Raw genomic sequence first — 22,468 nt, 5'->3', positions numbered from 1 at the left:
TATATATATATATATTATATAATATATTATATAATATATATATATATATATATATATATATATATATATATATATATATATATATATATATATATATATATATATATATATATATATATATATATATATATATATATATATATATATTAAAATGCATACGTATATTTCTTCAGTAATAAGGGAGATATACTTGTAATTCTGTGGCTGTTATCATTCATGGGGTTACACTGGTGACCCGCTTTAGAGAGCAGCAGTTGTATCCCTAGACATAGTTAAAGCTTGGCTGTTGTAGGGTGACGAGCCGTAAAGTACGATAGGTAACAGGCTACACCAAAGGAAACAGTATAAATGGGGTTAAGTCAGAGTGGGAAAATGTAAGTAGAGTGCCTCAAGGCTCTGTATTGGGACCTCCGTTTATAATATATAAATGATATAGATTCAGGTTTGAGTAGCAACATTTGCAAATTTGCCGATGATACAAAAATCCGTAGGGAAATTAACACGGAAGAAGACTCGCTATCACTTCAAGTTGATCTAAATAGGGTTTTGAAATGGTCAAAAGATTGGCAGATGCCGTTTAATGCTGATAAATGTAAAGTTTTGAGACTAGGTAATGATGAGAGTGTTACAAGATACGAGCTGGACTGTGTTGAGATTGCGAACACAACACACAAGAACAAAGGCAACCGCAGAAGGCCCACTGGCCCATATGAGGCAGCTTCTATTTATACCCACCCAATGCTTGCTTTATACCCATGCTTGAAACAATCGAGGGACCCCACCTCCACCATGTTACGCGGCAATTGGTTTCACAAATCAACAACCCTGTTACTGAACCAGTATTTACTCAAGTCTTTCCTAAATCTAAACTTAACCAATTTATACCCATTGTTTCGTGTTTTGTCTTGTGTTGATACTTTTAATACCCTATTAATATTCCCCTTTGTTATGTCCATTCATCCACTTGTAAACCTCTATCATGTCACTCCTAACTCTTTGCCTTTCCAGTGAATGCAATTTAAGCTTTGTTAATCTTTCTTCATATGAAAGATTTCTAATTTGGGGAATTAACTTAGTCATCCTACGCTGGACACGTTCAAGTGAATTTATATCCATTCTATAATACAGCGACCAAAACTGAACTGCATAATCTAAATGGGGCCTAACCAGAGCAAGATATAGCTTCAGAACCACACCAGGTGTCTTGTTACTAACGCTGCGATTAATAAGTCCGATTTGCCTTATTACGAACATTCATTTAGGAAAGACTTTGGTAAATACTGGTTCGGTAACAGGGTTGTTGATTTGTGGAGCCAATTACCGTGTAAAGTGGAGGTGGGGTCCCTCGATTGGTTTAAACGTGGGTTGGACATGCATATGAGTGGGATTGGGTGGTTATAAATAGGAGCTGCCTCGTATGGGCCAATAGGCTTTCTGCACTTACCTTGTTCTTATGGATGCCATAAGGGGCTATGTGAATGTTGCATGCCATCTTGTTAACTTTGTGCCCAGGTAATGAGTAGGTTTAATACTACAAAATTAACGTTACTTTATTTGACTTCATAAAATGCTAAGGCTGATTTTTTTTTTTTTTTTTTTTTTAGGTGAACATATGGAAGAAATAAACATTTTAGGATATGCCCGTTGAAGGAACCAATGCGGGAAAATAATATTTGAGATTTAGTGTTAACTAACAGGGAAACAAATAAAGGACACCGAACATAAGAACATAAGAACATAAGAACAAAGGCAACTGCAGAAGGCCTATTGGCCCATACGAGGCAGCTCCTATTCTATAACCACCCAATCCCACTCATTTACTTGTCCAACCCGCGCTTGAAACAATCGAGGGACCCCACCTCCACAATGTTACGCGGCAATTGGTTCCACAAATCAACAACCCTGTTACTGAACCAGTATTTACCCAAGTCTTTCCTAAATCTAAACTTATCCAATTTATACCCATTGTTTCGTGTTCTGTCCTGTGTTGATACTTTTAATACCCTATTAATATCCCCCCGGTTATGTCCATTCATCCACTTGTAAACCTCTATCATGTCACCCCTAACTCTTCGCCTTTCCAGTGAATGCAACTTAAGCTTTGTTAATCTTTCTTCATATGAAAGATTTCTAATTTGGGGAATTAACTTAGTCATCCTACGCTGGACACGTTCAAGTGAATTTATATCCATTCTATAATATGGCGACCAAAACTGAACTGCATAATCTAAATGGGGCCTAACTAGAGCAAGATATAGCTTGAGAACCACACCAGGTGTCTTGTTACTAACGCTGCGATTAATAAATCCAAGTGTCCGATTTGCCTTATTACGAACATTTATGCATTGATCCTTTTGTTTTAAATTCTTACTAATCATAACTCCCAGATCCCTTTCGCAATCCGACTTCGCAATCACACCACCATCTAGCTCGTATCTTGTAACTCTATCATCATTACCTAACCTCAGAACTTTACATTTATCAGCATTAAACTGCATCTGCCAATCCTTTGACCATTTCAAAACCCTATCTAGATCAACTTGAAGTGATAGTGAGTCCTCCTCCGAATTAATTTCCCTACCGATTTTCGTATCATCGGCAAATTTGCAAATGTTGCTACTCAAACCTGAATCTAAATCATTTATATATATTATAAACAACAGAGGTCCCAGGACAGAGCCTTGAGGCACTCCACTTACAACATTTTCCCACTCTGACTTGATTCCATTTATACTAACTCTCTGTTTCCTTTGGTATAGCCATGCCCTAATCCAGCTTAATATAGCATAAATAGGGAATAAGCTAGGGAACAGTGCTCATAAAGAAATCAGATTTAACATAGAATGGAATAGACCTGTAGGAGAAAATTCTGTTAAAGTACCTGATTTTCGAAAAGCTAATTTCAATAACCTAAGAAATTTATTGGGTCAAATAGATTGGAAAGTCTTGGGTATGGGGTGTGTGCCGGTCTTAGAGCTAGACGTGAACCCAGCGATAGGTGACGTAAAAGGGGTTTTCGACGTAGACTCAAAATATAACCTATTTAAAAATATTCTAAGCGAAGCCCAGGAATGTAGTATACCTTATAAATTGAATAGATCGAATACTAATGATCCAAAGTGGATAACAAAGGATCTGAAGAACGTTATAGGTAAAAAGAGAGCGTGGTACAAAAGGATTAAGAATGGGGAAGTCAGTTTAGAACAGGAATTCGTACAACTGGTTAGAAATACTAAAAAAAGAGAAGGAAAGCAAAAAGAAACTATGAAGTTCGCATAGCAGAGCAATCAAAGACAAATCCTAAAGGGTTTTTCCTGTTATACCGGACAAAGAATAGGGAGAGGATAGGTCCATTAAAAACTGAGACAGGTCAAATAACATAATGGAGATGAGTAGTATTTTTAATAAATATTTTATATCTATTTACTAAAGAGGAACTTAATATGCCTTCAGCGGAACAAATCTATGTGGGTGGGGACGAGGACAGGTTGACTAGTTTAGCAGTTACCAGGGAGGATGTAATTAAACAAATGGTTAAACTCAAACCAAACAAATCCCCAGGGCCGGATGAAGTGTTTGCCAGGGTGCTTAAAGAATGCAAAGAGGAGCTTTCCGAGCCACTGTCTACCATATTTAATAAATCAATAGAGTTAGGCAGTGCCAGAATTATGGAAAGTTGCTAATGTGGTACCAATTTTTAAGAAAGGAGATAGATCACTTGCGTCAAACTATCGACCAATTAGCCTAACGTCTATTGTGGGAAAGTTACTTGAATCGATAATTGCAAATACAATTCGTCTTCATCTTGAAAAACACAAATTAATAAATGAGTCGCAACATGGTTTTACAAATGGCCGTTCATGTTTAACAAATTTGCTATCTTTTTATTCCAGCATAGTTGAGGCAGTTGATAGTGGTAAATATTGTGATGTTGTGTACCTTGACTTTCGCAAAGCTTTTGATACAGTGCCACATGAAAGTGATTAAAAAAAATAGAGGCTCATGGTATTGGAGGTGCTATATTAAGTTGGATTAGGGCATGGCTATACCAAAGGAAACAGTTAGTATAAATAGGGTTAAGTCAGGGTGGGAATATGTTTTAAGTGGAGTGCTTCAGGGCTCTGTCCTGTGACCTCTGTTGTTTATAATATTTTATAATATATATCAACGATTAGATTCAGGTTTGAGTAGCAACATTTGCAAATTTGCCGATGATACAAAAATCGGTAGGGAAATTAACACGGAAGACGACTCACTATCACTTCAAGTTGATCTAAATAGGGTTTTGAAATGGTCAAAGGATTGGCAGATGCAGTTTAATGCTGATAAATGTAAAGTTTTAAGGCTAGGTAATGATAGAGTTACAAGATACGAGACCTAGATGGTGTTGAGATTGCGAAGTCGAATTGCGAAAGGGATCTGGGAGTTATGATAAGTAAGAATTTAAAACAAAGGGATCAATGCATGAATGTTCGTAATAAGGCAAATAGGACACTGGGATTTATTAATCGAAGTGTTAGTAACAAGACACCTGGTGTGGTTCTGAAGCTATATCTTGCTCTGGTTAGGCCCCATTTAGATTATGCAGTTCAGTTTTGGTCGCCGTACTATAGAATGGATATAAATTCACTTGAACGTGTCCAGCGTAGGATGACTAAGTTAATTCCCCAATTTAGAAATCTTTCATATGAAGAATGATTAACAAAGCTTAAATTGCATTCACTGGAAAGGCGAAGAGTTAGAGGTGACATGATAGAGGTTTACAAGTGGATGAATGGACCTAACAAAGGCGATATTAATAGGGTATTAAAAGTATCAACACGAAACAATGGGTATAAATTGGATAAGTTTAGATTTAGGAAAGACTTGGGTAAATACTGGTTCGGTAACAGGGTTGTTGATTTGTGGAACCAATTACCGCGTAACGTGGTGGAGGTGGGGTCCTTCGATTGTTTCATGGGAGGGTTGGACACGTGAGTGGGATTGGTTTGTAAGAGATAGGAGCTGCCTCGTATGGGCCAATAGGCCTTTTGCAGTTACCTCTGTACTTATTTTATATTTTTTAATTTTGCCCCGAGGGGCAAGTTTATTGGGCAGCGCCACTCATCCTGTGAGTGGACACACCGCCATAGTGACAGTATTGGGCAGCGCCACTCATCCTGTGAGTGGACACACCGCCATAGTGACAGTATTGGGCAGCGTCACTCATCCTGTGAGTGGACACACCGCCATAGTGACAGTATTGGGCAGCGCCACTCATCCTGTGAGTGGACACACCGCCATAGTGACAGTATTGGGCAGCGCCACTCATCCTGTGAGTGGACACACCGCCATAGTGACAGTATTGGGCAGCGCCACTCATCCTGTGAGTGTACACACCGCCATAGTGACAGTATTGGGCAGCGCCACTCATCCTGTGAGTGGACACACCGCCATAGTGACAGTATTGGGCAGCGCCACTCATCCTGTGAGTGGACACACCGCCATAGTGACAGTATTGGGCAGCGTCACTCATCCTGTGAGTGGACACACCGCCATAGCAGCATGTACAACACTCCCCAATAGGAAGAAAACCCGCTGGGTTGTTCATCCTGTCACTTGTACCCAGACACAGCTGGGATTTGTTATTACTGATTCTCTCCCTCGTCCTCCTCCTATTCGGCCATAATGATAGTGACTGCCAGCTGCAACCATGTTGTACCATCGTACAGATTCACTGGGTTGTGCTTCTATCCTCCTTTCCTCAGTTACCTTGTCAAGGTGATGTTGCCTGACAATTCCTCTAATTTGTAGTAGAGTCTTGGATATGAAGTATTCAATATGGTCTCCAGCGCCTTCAGCAGCCAGCACATCTGCTCGTTCATTCCCACATATTCCAACATGGGAGTGGATCCACAAACTTACCACTTCCTGATTGGAGTGTGGCGCGGACCTTGGTGGAGGAAGGTGCTTCTTTGGAGGTGGTATATTACTGGCTAAATTACTCCCTTGCGAAGCCTTGTCCCAGCGTGTTACTTGTGTCCAGTCTCCAGGTATGTGAGAGGGAGTTGCTCCTGAGCTACCGTGCAGTGAGGACGTGTCGCCTGCTCGCTCCGGTAGTTTGAGGTGGTTAACGTTTTCGCCGGCAGGGGGTGTGGGTGTCTCTACCCTCCCTGCTGTTCCTGGTGGTGTGGACGTGGCGCTTCTACGATGGGCGGCCATCTTCCCCCTGTCGTGAGGGTCAACTCCATCGGATTGGAGTTTACTGGCTGTGCTGGATACCCGCTGGTGGACGTGGTATTTAGTGCCATGCTTCGTGTCCCGGTTGGGGACGTATATGGCATTGAGCTGGTAACTGCTCACCATGTTTTCAAGTTTGTGGGTGAGGCGGTGTACCGTGCTTTCTTACGGAGGTACGAGGGACGTACTTTGCAGCTCCAGGACGGCAACGGGTCTGTGACCATTTCAGACCGTAGTGGTGCTGTGACGTATGTCAGTGTTCATGGCACCCCCATGGAGTTTCCCGAGACTCTCCTCCGGCGATTCTTCCAGAGGTACGGCTCCGTCGTCAGTGTGCGGATGAACTCCCTGTCGTCTGGCACGTATTCGGGTGTGAAGACCTACATTCGGACCCTCGGGATGCGACTGAGGTCGGACATACCGTGCTCTGTCCGGCTGTTGGGGTACTATGTGCGTGTGTTTTATGCCCGGCAACCCCGTACTTGCTTCCGGTGTGGCTTGTTGGGGCATCAGGCTGCCGGGTGTACTGCTGATCCGGTCGCTCCTGTGAACTTGTTCCGTGAGGAGGATTTCCCGCCGCTCCCTCTGGAGGACGACTCCGGGGGTGAGGAGGTGAACGTCCCGTTCGCTGCTGCGGCTCCCCCAGTGTCACCCGACGTTCCCCCGGTTGTCGCAGACCCTCCTCCGGGTGTTGCGGTGCCGATGGATGTTCCTCCTGACCATGCCTCTGGCCCTGCCGTTCCCATGGACCTTCCTGGTGATCCCTGTGGAACGTCGCAGTCGGCTTCCTCGTCTTCGACTGTGGACCCTGGCCCTGCGTCCTCCCCTCGGGTTCCTCCTGTGCTGGGTGCTGGGGTGGCTGCGGTGCCTCCTGCTGTGTGTGGTCTGGTTCCCCCTGTGGTAGAGGCTGCTGCCGTTCTGCGACGGGCGTCGGTTCACCCGGTTCGTGAGGCCCATGGTTCTGGGTCCGCCTCCGGCTGTGAGGATGTGCGGCCAGTGCCCAAGCGGTCCAGGCGTTCTTCTGCTGCTTGGGCTGATGCGGAGGACTACGACGCAGGTGGGGCTTCGGGAGATGATGTGGCGCCTCCGGGTGCTTCGCGCTCTACGACGCTGGTGGTGGCTGACGTCCATGTGTCTGCTGTTGACGATGGTTGTACCTATGATTTACCTCCTGTTCTTTCTCCTGCAAAAGGTTCTCCGCAGTGGGGGGTGGTCGCTCATACTGACGTGGATGATGAGAGTTCTGGTGCGCACCGAGGCATCAAGCTGGTACTGAAGAAGGATGCCAAGCGTGGGGGGGTCCCTGCAGGTACAACGTTTGGTGGTTGACGCGGAGCACTGTGAGGCAGCCGAGGAAGCTCCCAGTGCGCTGCCCATTGCCCGGCCTCGTGGGAAGGAGCCCCTCCCTCTCATCTTGGCCTCCGGAGTGGCGCATGATGCGCAGCATCCTCTGCAGTTTAACATTATTGACCGCGTGCATCCTGTTCCGTGGTGCCCTTCTTCCATCTGGGTACAGCGGGCTCGGTGTTTTGTTGTGGGTGTGCCGGAGTTAATGCCTGATCCTCGTACTGTTAATACTGTACCTGTTCCGAATGACGTAATGTTACTGTGGGAGGCGTATTGTGTTCGGTTCCCGGCGGCGGAGTGGCCGGATAAGTATGAACAATTTGAGTAGTCTGTGCTTGCTGTGACCTGTGGTTTGTTTGCAATGTATTGTACCTATTGTGCGCCCTTCAGGCCGGTGTTGTGTTTTTCATGACTGTTGTTTTGTTGTTTTTATTGTATTTCCGTCCAGTATTATTGTTTCTTTGTGTTCATTGTTGTGATTTTGTTGTCGGTCCTTCAGGCCGGTATTTAGTGTATTTGTGTTACTTTGTGTATATTTGCTTTGTGCTTTTGTATTTTTTTGTCTGATTGTTGTTGTTTTCTTATTTTATTATATTTATTGTTTTGTGTTTATTCGCATGTTCGCATGTAAAAATAAAAAAAAATAAAAAACTTCCCTGATAAGTACTTTCACAGCTCTCTGAATTTCAGAGACTATTGCAAGATTTTCTGCTCGATTTTTACCAAGGCTTTGAAGTGCTGCTCTTGAATCAGTGCAAATCACTGCACCACTAGTGTTCCATTCAAGAAACCTTAATGCCATAACAATGGCAGTTAGCTCTGCTTGCGTTGAAGAGGCATAGTTCTCAATACACGCTTTTTCTTCATTTCTACGTTGGAAAGTATTAGCCTTGATTACCATGAATGCTGCACCAGCCCTTCCATTGACAGGATTAGATGACCCGCCAGTGTAGATTTGATCTAGTTATTAATCTCCGGCTTCTTTATAAATTTCCTCGAGATACTTTGCCTCATTTCTTGTGGTAACATGTTGGATTTTTTCATTGCCATTTCATTGATGATGATCTTGCCCGAGTCATCCTCCCAGGGAGGAGCTCACGGGCTTGCTTAAGCAGATGAAGCTCTTCGAGGTAGCAGACTGATCTGTGATGCCATGTTTTGCTTCTCCTGTTTCCCCTTGAAAGTAGCAGAGCTCAGTTTTTTCTTAACAAAATCGTTGTAATGGGGATCTCTGGCTATCCTAATTGCAAGCTTAGCATTCAGTTCCTTAATTCTGCTTTTAACACTGGGGAGGGACAACAACAACTCGTAGATTAGACGTTTTGGCAGTTCATGGAACTTTGTTCTTATTTCCCATGCACATGGGTATCCAAGCCTGATGCAATCTAAGTGTTCTGTTTTACTGTTCATTTTCATCAAAATAAGTGGTTCATAGTTGGTTGAATTCGTATATCAACCTGCAGATCCTGATGTTGCAACTGTTGTGTTGTGATCACTGTGTATCTTTTGCATTGATATTTCTAATTACTTTCTTAATCTGTGATAAACCCTGTGGAATGTAAATGTCTACATTTCCAATCTTTGTTGCAACTTTTGCAGCTTCGTCTGCAATGTCATTTCCTATTATTCCCACATCACTTAGCACTCAGTTGATAAGTACCCGACAGCCTTGACGTCTGAGTGTTTGCATTAATTATATGACTGATCAGACGAATGTCATGTACATGTTCTTGTTGCAAGGTTTTAATGGCAGTTCTTGAATCTGTATGCATGGTATGTTGTCGGTGTTCAACCAGAGCCTGTTCCAAAGCCTATTGAATGGATAGCGTCTCTAAAACTGAACACCTGTTTGAGAGTTTCCAACTAAATATAGAATTTCCTGCCTTATTTGCAGCTCTGAATTATTTTCCCTGCTTGTCTACTGGTCCATCTGTTAAGTATGTGAAGCAGCCAGATGCCAAGTGTGAGGGTATGGGTTTTCACCAGCTAAAATGTCTTTTGTAGAATGCACGAGCACCGCCGGGCACCGGGCCCGTAAATGGCTGTGCACTGTCTAGATTTGGTAACCCATACCCGAGACATCCCGTGTTTAGGCTCGTTGGAGAATCGAGGTCGTCAGCATTCCAAATGTTACAATGGCTGTTGAAACGCATTTGTGGAAATAGTTTGAGCGTGTAACAGCTTATTACTGTAGGAGTGAGGGAGGCAGGAGCAGAGCGGCAGGGGAGCCGTGAGGTGGCCGGCCAGCCAGCCCAAGCCGTTCCCATAGCAACCAAGGCACAGACGCCTTAGGGACGCCACTTTGCACACCAAGCATGGGAGCTGTGATTGGCTAAGGCCCTAGATGCGCGTCTCTGATTGGATAATTTGAGGAGGACCAGGAAGCCAGCACCTTGCCGGCCTGGGCATCATGATGTAATTCTGTACCTAGCTACTTCCTGAGTTAAACTTAATCTTTGCAAAGTCGGCCAGCTAAGTGAAGGCGTCGTTGCCGGTAGCCTCTAGTACACTTTACATCTGCGTGATAACGACGTTGGTCCGCCGGGAACGTAGCAGAATCCAGGAACTCGTCGTATTTGCATGTGATAAAGTATTTAACTGGAAATGAGAAGTGGGTAAACACATGAGCAGGTACCAACAGACTTGTACATCCCCATCTCCGGCCATCATCCTACCGCCTGCTAGTGTCTCACAGCAGTGGAGAGACCTGGGAATATCTTGCCAGTGTTCCGTGTGAGAAGATGGATTTTGGCCTACTTCTCAGCTTCTCATTTATTAAATATTAAATAGAAGAAGATCTATTATTAAATAGAAGAAAATGATATTTTGCCTTAGAAAATTTCGGAGATGTGCCCAGGATGTGCACAAATACCTATCTTCCTTGTTAGTGGAGACAGAAGGTCGAAATTGCATCTCATTCGAAAGGGAATGCCTTCAGCATTCCAAACAATTAGCTCTCGTTGATGTAGGTATTCTCAGCGAATAGTTACAGGTTCTCTGAATTCTGTAAGATTGGCCCATGGCCACAGTGAGGGGGAGAGAAAGAACAGGGACTGTTTCAAGTGTCTAACGGTTCCCTGTCGGTGACGATGTCACCAGCCAGCTCCTCTGATTGGTTGCGACACGAGTGCGCCTTAGGCCCTCGCAGCCACTGATTCACGATTGCCTGGCATCATGGGAGCCGCTGTCTATTTCTCGCGCCACAACGCTGCGGGCGTGTGATTCCCGCTCAAGGGCGGGCATTTTGTGAAGGCTGTGCTGTCAAGATGTGGGAAGCCAAGGTCCTGGCCAAGACCCTGGTTCCTCTCATCCATTTAACATTAAGCCAGCCATGTCACCCTACCCCGTCCACCCCTCCCCCCCCCCCCCATTACAGTTACAGATGCCTTCAGTGACGGGGCACCACTAGTGGTAAAATCAACAAAGACACGTGAAGTCTCTGCCATTACATGCGTCACCCTCCACCACAGGTGCAATTGGACTGTGTTCAAATGATCGTGAGTTACCGGTTTCACAATGAGCAATCCATCATTGCTCTGTAACTGAGAAACAAGAATCAAGTAGTGATTCCAAGTGTTTGAGCGAAGACCGTGGGTCAATACTCCTTACTGTGGGAAGCGTGGACTGACAATTTTGACTCTGCTCAGTGTTTATGTCCACGCCAGTGTCCCCTGGCGACCCTCGTAGTGCCCCCAAACATTCAAGCGTGCAGTCAGCCAGCCTTCAGCAACATCACGCTTGTGTTTATCGAGTGCACGTTCTCCCAGTTTATTGGTGGTGGAATTAAGCAATTTCCGACCTTAGTGTTGCGTGCGCAGCCACCTCACCGGCCGTGCTGCCTAGGGGTAGGGCTCTCGCCTCGCTTGTCGCACCTCGCTGCCTCCCAGCGCAGCGTCCTGCCTCAACCTTCACCTCACTCCGTCACCCCTGGCTCGTGCTTCAAGCAACAGCTTGGACAGTGAGCGAGTGTTATGATTGGATGTCATACCGGCATAAATTAACGTGAATGCTCAAATACGGGGAGACATCTCCCGTCCACGAGGCTAACCATAGCCCGCGCTTCTTGCCCCGCTCCTGTGCCAGGTAAGTTACGGGCTCTCCATAGCCCGTGCTACTTGGAACTTGTTCTGAGTAGCTGAATCTCTAACAACATCTAACATCAAATATTATTTCTATCTTTCGTACGTGCCAAATTCCTTGCGGTTGAACTTGGTTCGGCCGTCCGGTATTCGTTCTCTTTAGTTCCCCTATGGGACCGAGTTCGATTTCTCGAGGAAGCACGATAGGTAAACACCACCTACAGTTGTTCTGTGTGACTACTGTAGCTGGACTATGCGTGTTTATCATCTTACCACATCACTGCTAAGTGCATTCCATTTATTAACTACTCTGACACTGAAAAAGTTTTCTAATGTGTGGCACATTTGGGTACTCAGCTTCCACCTGTGTCCCCTCTTGTGCGTGTACCACCCGTGGTAAATAATCCATCCTTGTCTACCCTGTCAATTCCCCTGGGAATTTTGTACATGGTGATCATGTCTCCCTTAATTCTAATGTCTTCCAACGACGCGAGATGCAGTTCACGTAGTCTGTTCCAGAACTAAGAGGCATGAGTTATGAGAAGTGCTTGTGTTGTTGACCAGACCACACACTAGAAATTGAAGGGACGACGTCGTTTCGGTCCGTCCTGGACCATTCTCAAGTCGATTGTCAATCGACTTGAGAATGGTCCAGGACGGACCGAAACGTCGTCGTCCCTTCAATTTCTAGTGTGTGGTCTGGTCAACATACTTCAGCCACGTTATTGTGACTCATCGCCTGCAAGTGCTTGTGTTCTGGTACTGGAGCCAGTGGAAAGTCGATTGGGTATCCAAAAAGCACGACTTGTTTGCGTCTTTTTGAAGTGCCCAGCTTTTCCAAGCACACACTGGCAGACAGGCTTCATACGACGTCTGATAACGCTATGCTGTCCCACCCCAGTGTAACAGCAGACTACAGACACACAGTTACCCCTGCAGGATTGTTACTTTTTGTAAGTAATTTGCAGTCTGTTGGTCTCGTGGTGTCATTATCTTCTCAGGTTGACCGAGATGGAAAGTTTGAGCTCTGGTTGTTCCTGTTCCATTGCCATTACTACTCCATATGCTGTAGGAAAGTGGTCTGTCTGCATTATCTGTAATGTTGGAAGATGTGCAGAGTGACTATGTCTGGTACTCGCCTAGTTGTGCTTGCAGGGGTTGAGCTCTGCTCTTTCGGCCCGCCTCTGAATTGTCAATCAACTAACTGTTACCAAGTCCTCCCCCACACAGGTGGGGAATTGGTGATGTCCCCTCCAGGCTCACAGTGGTCCTGTGCCTGGGCTGTGGAGAAATACATTGTCTTACACTGGCTGGTGTGTGACTGGTACTGTCCTCTCTAAGTCCATTATGTCTGGTGTTTTGCTGGTGGAAGCACGTGATGAATCCTCGATAGCAGTTTTCTCGAGTGCGTGCTGCACTTCGGTCCACTGCCCCTCCTCGTCTGAAAGCTGTGCAGCGAGTAGATTATCCCAATAATAGACTCGCTCCAAATGCATTGGCCTAAAGAGAGTAGCAAAGCTCTTCTTGGTACTAATTATGGAACTCGAACCTTTCCTAATTTCCACATACTATTCCTGTCAACCTTTGGACTGTGTGGTGTTGCCCGAGCATACAAGCAGCAGAGTGGTGAATAATAACCAGTCTACTTTCAAGCGTGGTCTAGAACACACACTTGCGAGATATTTTACCGACGCTCAGTGTGCTCAACTCTCACCATTGCTCACCAAAGTATCACCTGCGTACTTCTGTATATTCGACCAAATATATATAATCTTGGTGTTTGTGTTTATTGTCACCATACTTTACGTAACAATAGAACCGTTACATTGGTGACCCAGCAAGTGAAAAAAACACCTAGTCACAAACTAGATCTTCGTCATGGATTTATCTACCAGGTTTCCAGCATAATACGCAGATGAGCCAGAATTTTGGTTCATGCAGATGGAGGCTATTTTCGACCTTCACGAAATTACGACTGAGAAAGCCCAAAATGCCTGTACCCTGCCAACCTTCCCTCGGAGGCTATGCACACTGCCTCCGCTGTCATCACCGCACCATCACCGGACACCAGGACGTACACCGCATTCAAGGCCGCTCTTCTACAGGCAGCAATGAAACGCCGCATTTAACAAAGGGACCAACTCCTCTCTGACAAAAGATTAGCAGACAAAACACCAGCCCAGCTTCTGCGGCATATTCAGTATGTAATGCATACTGCAACTGGTCCAGCCCCCAGCGAGATTATGAAATCACTCTGGATACAACCTGTCCAAAACACATTCAACCGGCCCTATTCAGTATGGCTGACGACACCTCATTAGCCCAGCTGGCTACACTGGCAGACAGGCTTCATACGACGTCTGATAACGCTATGCTGTCCCACCCCAGTGTAACAGCAGACTACAGACACCCAACAACTCTACGTCCTCCAGACCCAGCGTTTCTTCCGCCCAGGGAGGACGTACTACGTCAATCCAGTATCAGTCTAGACGACAGCAAGAACATCGGGGAGAGCTTTGTTCTTACCACCAGAAGTTTGGACACCAAGCCCGCAACTGTAGGGCTCCTTGTTCCTGGTCGGGACACTACTTCAGCGGGAACTTAACGGCCAGTAACCCCGCCATTTCAAACACTACACTGCTCTACATATCTGACATAATAATCAAATGCCGTTTTCTCGTTGACACAGGTGCAGCAGCTAGTGTGTTGCCTCCACTACTGGTGAAACCAACCGTACTCCTGGTTTGGACTTACGTGCCGTCAATGATACGTCTGTTCGTACATATGGGACACGCGCCCTGGCTCTCTATTTCGCCTCTGGGTCGCTTTATGTGGACTTTCCTCATAGCGGATGTGGAACAACCCATTCTTGGATGGGATTTCCTGCAACACCATCGACTTATTGTGGATCCCGCAGGTGAAGTACTTCGAGCCTCTCCTAGTACCTCTACACAAGTTAACATTGTCACCCCAGTCGCATCTACGGGACTTCAAGCACTCCTGGATGAATTCAAAGATGTGACCCAACCCGCCAGCCCTCGACCAGAGGTGCAACATACGATTATGCATCACATTACTACAAAGGGAGCACCTACCTTCGCCAGACCACGCCGCCTGGCACCGGAACGACTGGCGGTAGCACGTGCTGAATTCAATAAGCTACAGGAGGCCGGAATAATCCGCCCTTTGAACAGTCCATGGGCTTCACCTCTCCATATGGTCCCGAAAACGGCCCCAGGGAAATGGCGCCATTGCGGGGACTACACGGCTCTCAACGTTCGTACTCCGCCGGATCGCTACCCAATACCACACATCCAGGATTTCTCACAGGGATTGAGCAATGCAACCGTTTTTTCGAAAATTGACCTTGTGCGGGCATTTCACCAGATCCCCGTAGAACCGGCAGACATTCCGAAAACAGCAATCGCAACACCTTTTGGACTGTGAATTCGTCCGGATACCTTTTGGTCTACGGAATGCAGCCCAGACATTCCAACGCTTCATCGACCAAGTAGTTAAGGACCTTCCTTTTTGCTATGCCTACATTGACGATCTGCTGGTGGCCAGTACATCAACAGAACATCTGCTACACCTCCGACTCCTCCTCACCCGTCTACGCAACTTTGGCTTACAGCTTAACTCCGAGAAGTGTATTTTCCATGTTCCAGAGCTGGATTTCTTGGGACATGTGTGTCAGCAGCAGGGGTCCAACCACTAGAAAAGAAAATCGAGGCAATCAAGGAATTCCCGCGCCCATCCACTCCAAAGAAGTTGCAAGAATTTCTTGTTGTGAATTTTTATCATCGATTTTTCCACATTGTTCGGACATCTTGCGACACTTGTACGACCTCTTACGTGGTCGGAAACACGTCCCGTCTTCCGTTGGAGTGGACTCCCCCAGGCAGAGACAGCATTCACCGACAAAACACAAGGTGGCGGAATTCACCTTGCACGCACACCCAGTGTCTGACGCTCCCACCAATCTCTACTGACGCTTCAAACACGGCTATTGGTGCTGTACTTCAACAGCTCATTGAAGGAGAATGGCGCCCAATTAGATCTTTTCAGCGTGTGTCAACCGCTGAAAAGTAGTACAGCACTTTTGATAGGGAACTGCTCGCCATCTACGCAGCCACACAACAATGCCGGCACTTCCTCGAGGGGCGGAATTTCTACATCCGCACAGACCACAAACCCCTCACATGCACTGGCGGCCAAGGGTTATTGCTCACTCCTCGAGTAGCATATCACCTGGGATTTATCTCCCAATTTTCCGCGGATATCTGCCACGTCAAAGGAACTAACAATATCATAGCCGATGCACTGTCTCGACCCACCATAAACCACGTCGTGAAAAACCCTGCTCAGGTGGACTATTGTGTAATCAGCAAGGCCCAATGGGAAGACCCTGATCTGCAGCGATTACGAACATCTGACACAGCTCTCCGGTTCATCGAGACTCCCATGGAAGGTGGCGGAAGTATAATCTGTGACACCTCACGGACGGGAGCACTTAGGCCCTACATTCCTGCCCAGTTTTGCTGGAAAACGTTCTCAGCATTTCCCTCCCTAGCACACCCAGGAGTACGTGCTTCCCAGAAACTACTAACGGAGCGTGTTGTATGGCCAGGAATCAATGCCAGTGTTCAACAATGGACTCGCTCATGTCTCCAGCGCCAGCGAGCGAAAACACAAAGAGCCCACTTCAACAGTTCCCGTTACCTTCTGACCATTTCGAGGTGGTACATGCCGACTACATTGGACCATTACCGTCGGCAAGAGGATATTCTTATCTACTCACCTGCATCGATCGATTCTCCAGATGGCCGGAAGCAATCCCATTAATCAACATCTCAGCTGAGTCAATGGTCCAGGCTTTCCTCTCTGGATGGGTCGCCCGTTTTGGCAGCCCCTCTGTCATCATCACCGACCAAGGACGACAGTTCGAATCATATCTATGTAAGGAATTTATGGAATTCCTCGGCACCACACACAACCGAACCACAGCATACTACCCTGAGTCGAACGGAATGGTAGAACGCTTTCATAGACAACTAAAAGCCGCCCTGAGAGCTCAAGCACGCCCTGATTGGATCGACACCTTCCATTAGTCTTGCTTGGCATTCATTCGGCCACGAAGGAGGGCAGTGGATTCTCGGCAGCAGACTTGGTATACGGATCTAGCCTGCGGCTACTGGGCGAATGCTTAACCCCGACGCCACTCATCACACCCCCAGACCCCACTTCTGTCCAGACATTACGGGCGGCCATGACAAACATTCGGCCTACACCACCACGCCAACTGACAACTCTTACTACATGTGCGCCTCATGAGCTCCATATAACTGAACACGTGTTTGTAAGAGTCGACGCGTCCCTCTACAGTCGCCATACAAAGGACCATTTAACGTGGTTTCTCGATCACCGAAGTTCTCAACACATCCTCCGAATTTACAGTACGATTTAATACCAAGTGTAATAAGTACATTTTCTTACTCTCAAACAATGGATAATTGCACTTATGGGGCTGTTACATTTACCCAATCCCCTCCCCAATTTAATTCTCGTTTTCTGTTAAGACTGCCAAATTTTAGGATGAAGTTTTCAATTTAAAGTTGCAATACACAAGTTTTAAATATCAGGAATTTCTTTCAGGTTTATTAAACAATGTAGGTTTTATACAAAATTTTAAAATATCCTGAGTTACTTTACAATTTATTGATATATTTTAGTTTTGTTTTATTAGTTTTATAAAACTAATATCAATATAGCTATAGATTAAGTACTAATTGTAATCAAGACGCAAAAATTTTTATCTTCGAAAATTAAGACGGTTAGGTGAGATTGTGGTTTTCTATTCAGTTTTCAGGTAAACTCAAATATTCACTATATTTGACAGTACGATTTAATACTAAAGTGAAAGTACAATTCCTAACTGCTATGAATAGTACATAATTGTACTTTTTTGTCTCCTTACATTTTAGTACATAATTGCACTTTTTTGTCTTCTTACATTTACCACCCATTTTAGGATGACTGGCTGGAAGTTCTTCACCCATGAACGCCGAGGACAGCGGGTAAACATCTCCATCGATCGCCTTAAACCAGCACACTGTGACGCTGCCCCAGACATCCCTCCAGACACACATCCGCCGACTACGCAGTTCACTTTTCGACCACAGTTACCAGCAGCACCGCCACCTACGACAATGGACTATCCTGTACGACCTCCCATCCTACAACCCCAGTTACCAGCCACACCACCACCTGATCCTACGACGACGGACGATCCTGTGCGACTTCCTACCTTGAGACCCCAGTTAGATGACATCAGCGAAGAGGAGGAAGTTAACTTTGAGGGTTATACAACGCGAGCAGGGCGTATTATTCACCGACCAGCCAGGTTCCTTGATAAAGTGTTTTTCCTTCCCTCCCCTGGGAGGGGGAGTTCTGTAGCGAGTAGATTGTCCCAATAATATACTCGCTCCAAATGCATTGGCCTTATGAGAGTAGCAAAGCTCTTCTTGGTACTAGTTATGGAACTCGAACCTTTCCTAATTTCCACATACTATTCCTGTCAACCTTTGGACTGTGGTGTTGCCCGAGCATATAAGCAGCAGAGTGGTGAATAATAACTAGTCTACTTTCAAGTGTGGTCTAGAACACACACTTGCGAGATATTGTACCGACGCTCAGTGTGCTCAACTCTCACCATTGCTCGCCAAAGTATCACCTGCGTACTTCTGCATATTCGACCAAATATATATATTATCTTAGTGTTTGTGTTTATTGTCACCATACTTTACGTAATAATAGAACCGTTACAGCTGCCTCTATTGCTTCTTTATCAGACTTCCCCATGACGACTCTACATAATAAGTACCGATTCACTGCCCTACCTAATGCCTGAGACACTCCTAGGCCTGGAGAAATTCATTCCTCTCCAACGGAGGTCGTAAAATGATTCCTCCAGGTGGAATCAGGGATACCCAACACCAAATTGAGCACATTGGTCTACCTTTACCTGTTAGGCTCGGTACACCTGCAGGCATCTTCTCGCCTTTCAGGGTAGGGCGAACTGATCTGGTCATTTACACGGTCCTAAAAAAAACTCATGGGCGACGAGTGCAGTACAACAGTTTGGGCTGCCTGCGTACTGGGTTGTGCAGGATAAGAGTCAGCTGGACAGCAGCTAGTCAACAACGTTTATCCATCAATTGTAGACTAAACTGATTAACTTCCTTCCAAACAAGATATTCCCTGGGTCTTCGAGTATTGATGTGTTCTTCCTCACAAAACCGCGGTGTTTTGAGCTGATGGGTGCTCAGATCCTAAAGTTTTCCGGGGAACAAAACCGTGTACGGCCAGTTAGCAATGGTGCCGGCAGCGAGTCTCCTGTATGTTGACGTCTTTGTGAACGATAAGCTTAGCCTTTACCTTCATCTTTATGTTTACTTTGTTCATTCTTATATATACGCAGCGTCTCTAGCCTAAATATTATGAATATTACCACACTAAATATAGACGCGACAGCTACACCTTTAAATTTTAGCATATGATCCATTCGTGTAATTACTCGCCTCCACTAAACAATCCCTATCCAGACTTGCTAAACAAATTCCCCGTCTTGGCAACTCTCACTATTTAAGTATTAATAAAAATTTTGCACACGTGATAAATGTACAAAGTAGCGGGGAAGTGTCGCTAAACTTCGGCTCAGCCTACATCATGTAATGCTGGCAGACCCGTTTATCACATCTTAGTTACAGACATAACAGCTCACGATCCTGTACTAAAAAATGTGTGTGTGTGTGTGTGTGTGGGGGGGGGGGGAAGAATTCACCCAGCAGTTTATCTGATCAACCTTGGTTGTGTTACGTAGGACTGCTCACATCTGTGACCAACAGTCTGGTGAAACAAGAAAGGACACTTTACAGTCGCCTCAAATAGCTCCGTACAGGAGGGTTGGAAAAGGGTATATGGTAACTCGGTGGTGAGGGATGGTTCCTGCCATTATACTGTTGAAGCAAATATAATTACCACATTAATGCCATCTTACATACTTACGTAAATTTCCCTCCGTCCATCTAATTTGCAATTGTCTACCTAACTAGTATTACAACTTGAAACAGAGCTCAATGTTAAATATATTATATGCACCTATTAATGACCTATGCATGCCCGTCGAACCATATGATAAACTGTCAGGAGAGGCGAGCACAACATACTTGGCCAAGGTTAGTGGAACAACCCGCCAGATTAATGTACAAGGAAGCACAACTAATCAAAAATATAAATTACTATGTAAATTTGTAAAGAACTTCAAAGTATACAGTAAAGCCACTATACCTGTAAGGTCTTGATATAACCCATATGCCTCGCTCAAGGCTGCCTCAAGCTTCAATAAGCCAAACTGTTGCACTGTCACACATACCTGAAATTTAACATTAAATTAAATACAAGAACACCCTAGGCCTCCTGGCCCATGTGAGGCAAGTCTTCACACCCAGTTTTCCGAGGTGCATCAATTGTTTTTAATTATGCTCTGACAGTTCTATGTCTTCAATACTTTCGAACTGGCATTCCTTCTATTCAATTTTTGTCCAGTCTGTATGTTCAGAAATCGTTCATCGTTTTAATACCCTAAAAATAAATACCCGCAGTCTCCGTGGTGTAAGACACTCGCCTGGCGTTCCGCGAGCGCTATGTCATGGGTTCGTATCCTGGCCGGGGAGGATTTACTGGGCGCAATTCCTTAACTGTAGCCTCTGTTTAACGCAACAGTAAAATGTGTACTTTGATGAAAAAACGATTCTTCGCGGCGGGGATCGTATTCCAGGGACCATAGGATTAAGGACTTGCCCGAAACGCTACGCGTACTAGTGGCTGTACAAGAATGTAACAACTCTTGTGTATGTATATATATATATATATATAAAAAAAAAAAAAAAAAAAAAAAATATGTGAACAGTTAGCATTATAATGCCTTCATCAGCCTGGCACTTCAGTCACCTGTTGAAGAGCAACTGTCGTGTTAATCACTTCATATAAAAAAATACAAGTTACAGAAATTAACCACATTCTATACTAAATATTACAGGTTATTTATGTTTTTTAATTATATATGTACACAATAGTTCTTACATTCTTGTTGTCTTGTACAGCCACGACCACGCATAGCGCTCCAGGCAAGTCCTTAATCCTAATGTTCCCCATAATACGACCCCACCAAATCGTCTAACAACCATGTACCCATTTTAATGTTTGGTAAACAAAGGCTACAGTTAAGGATTGGCGCCCAGTAAGTCCTCCCGGGCCACGGTACGCTCTTGAAACGCCAGGCGAATGTCTTACCACTTTGCCATTGACACATTCATTAAAACGACCTGATCTACTCAGCATAATACAATCAAGATAACGCTTTTAAAAATTAACATACTCGTCGCTACATATATAACTAGAAATTAGCCCAAGGATTCCGTGTCAAGTCACTTGTGTTTAACAACAATTCATGTCACTTTCACAGTTTCCGAGATCATTGCCAGTGTTATATTGTATATATATATAGACGAGCCACACTGGAGGACTACTAGTTACAGCTCGTATTGAAATCTATTACCATTTTAATATTCTAGACCAATAAAACCGCAAAGCATATTAGCCCAATGTCGGGCATATATTTGAATAGTAAACCAGACTTGTGTAAGTGACCTAGCGCTCCTGAAGCAACAGTGACGCCACGTCGCTACCTCACTCCGTAATTGTCTTCATAACCAACACTATACATGCCCGAGGACCTGACCAGGTTTACGATTGTTTTAAGTCAAAGTTGTGGCCGTCTAGAGAAATAATCAACTTGTAAAATACTACAATAAGACCATTCACTTGCCTGGAGACTGGGCGCAAGTAACCCGCTGGGACAAGGCTTCTCCAGGGAGTAATTTAGCCAGCAATATACCGCCTCCAGAGCAGCACCTTCCTCCACCAAGGTCCGCGCCACACTGCCTGCCCGCCCCAGTTTGTCAGCCCGGCCTGATGACCAAACTACCTGTGTGACGTCATGTATATGATCCAACTCACACACCAGACTTTCTCATACACAAATAACTTACAAGTAATTGAAACTATTATTATCGATGTTATTTCTGTTAAGCCTTGATATATATGAGTAGGCCTTTAACAACTGTTACAGTGTTGATGTTCTGGCGTGGCAGCAACACTGGCAGCCTCTGACGCGTTATCCAACTGTTATTTAATAACTTGTAAGTTACTTGTATGTGAGAAAGTGTGGTGGCTGCTGGGTCACATAAATATGTTGTGTCATATGATGTCATATACATGACGTCACACAGGCAGTTCGGTCATCAGGGGGGCAGGCAGTGTGGCGCGGACCTTGGTGGAGGAAGGTGCTGCTCTGGAGGCGGTATATTGCTGGCTAAATTACTCCCTGGAGAAGCCTTGTCCCGGCGGGTTACTTGCGCCCAGTCTCCAGGCAAGTGAATGGTCTTATTGTAGTATTTTACAAGTTGATTATTTCTCTGGACGGCCACAACTTTGTCTTGAAATAACAGTAAAATTAATGTACAACAGTCAAGTTTAAATTTATAGTTTCCTGTTTAATACAAAGCTTCAGTTGTAGTTAATTATGTAGAACAATGTTGTTTAGTGAGAACATGTGTGTAGAAGCTGCTTTTCAGGGTAGTGCAGTAGAGGGGATAGTTTACTTGTGTTAAACTGGCACTTTACACTTTGTGAGTTGCCCCGAGATGTGGCTAATGAAGGCAGCATTAGTGAGGCTCCAGTGAACTAACTCGCAGCGTAGT

The 22,468-nt window shown here is 45.1% G+C and overlaps 1 long non-coding RNA gene across 1 annotated transcript in view; it reads right to left on the bottom strand.

The window, feature by feature from the left end:
* LOC138350934 (uncharacterized) overlaps positions 1–21,674 on the bottom strand; it is a 130,451-nt gene extending 108,777 nt beyond the window's left edge. Inside the window, exon 1 of the long non-coding RNA XR_011222302.1 lies at positions 21,535–21,674. This is a non-coding gene — a long non-coding RNA (uncharacterized lncRNA). The remainder of the gene's footprint in view (positions 1–21,534) is intronic.
* Positions 21,675–22,468: the final 794 nt, after the last annotated feature.

Source organism: Procambarus clarkii, chromosome 48 (assembly GCF_040958095.1).
Source record: "Procambarus clarkii isolate CNS0578487 chromosome 48, FALCON_Pclarkii_2.0, whole genome shotgun sequence".
NCBI lineage: Eukaryota > Metazoa > Arthropoda > Malacostraca > Decapoda > Cambaridae > Procambarus > Procambarus clarkii.
This window is presented reverse-complemented; position numbering and strand designations above follow the sequence as displayed.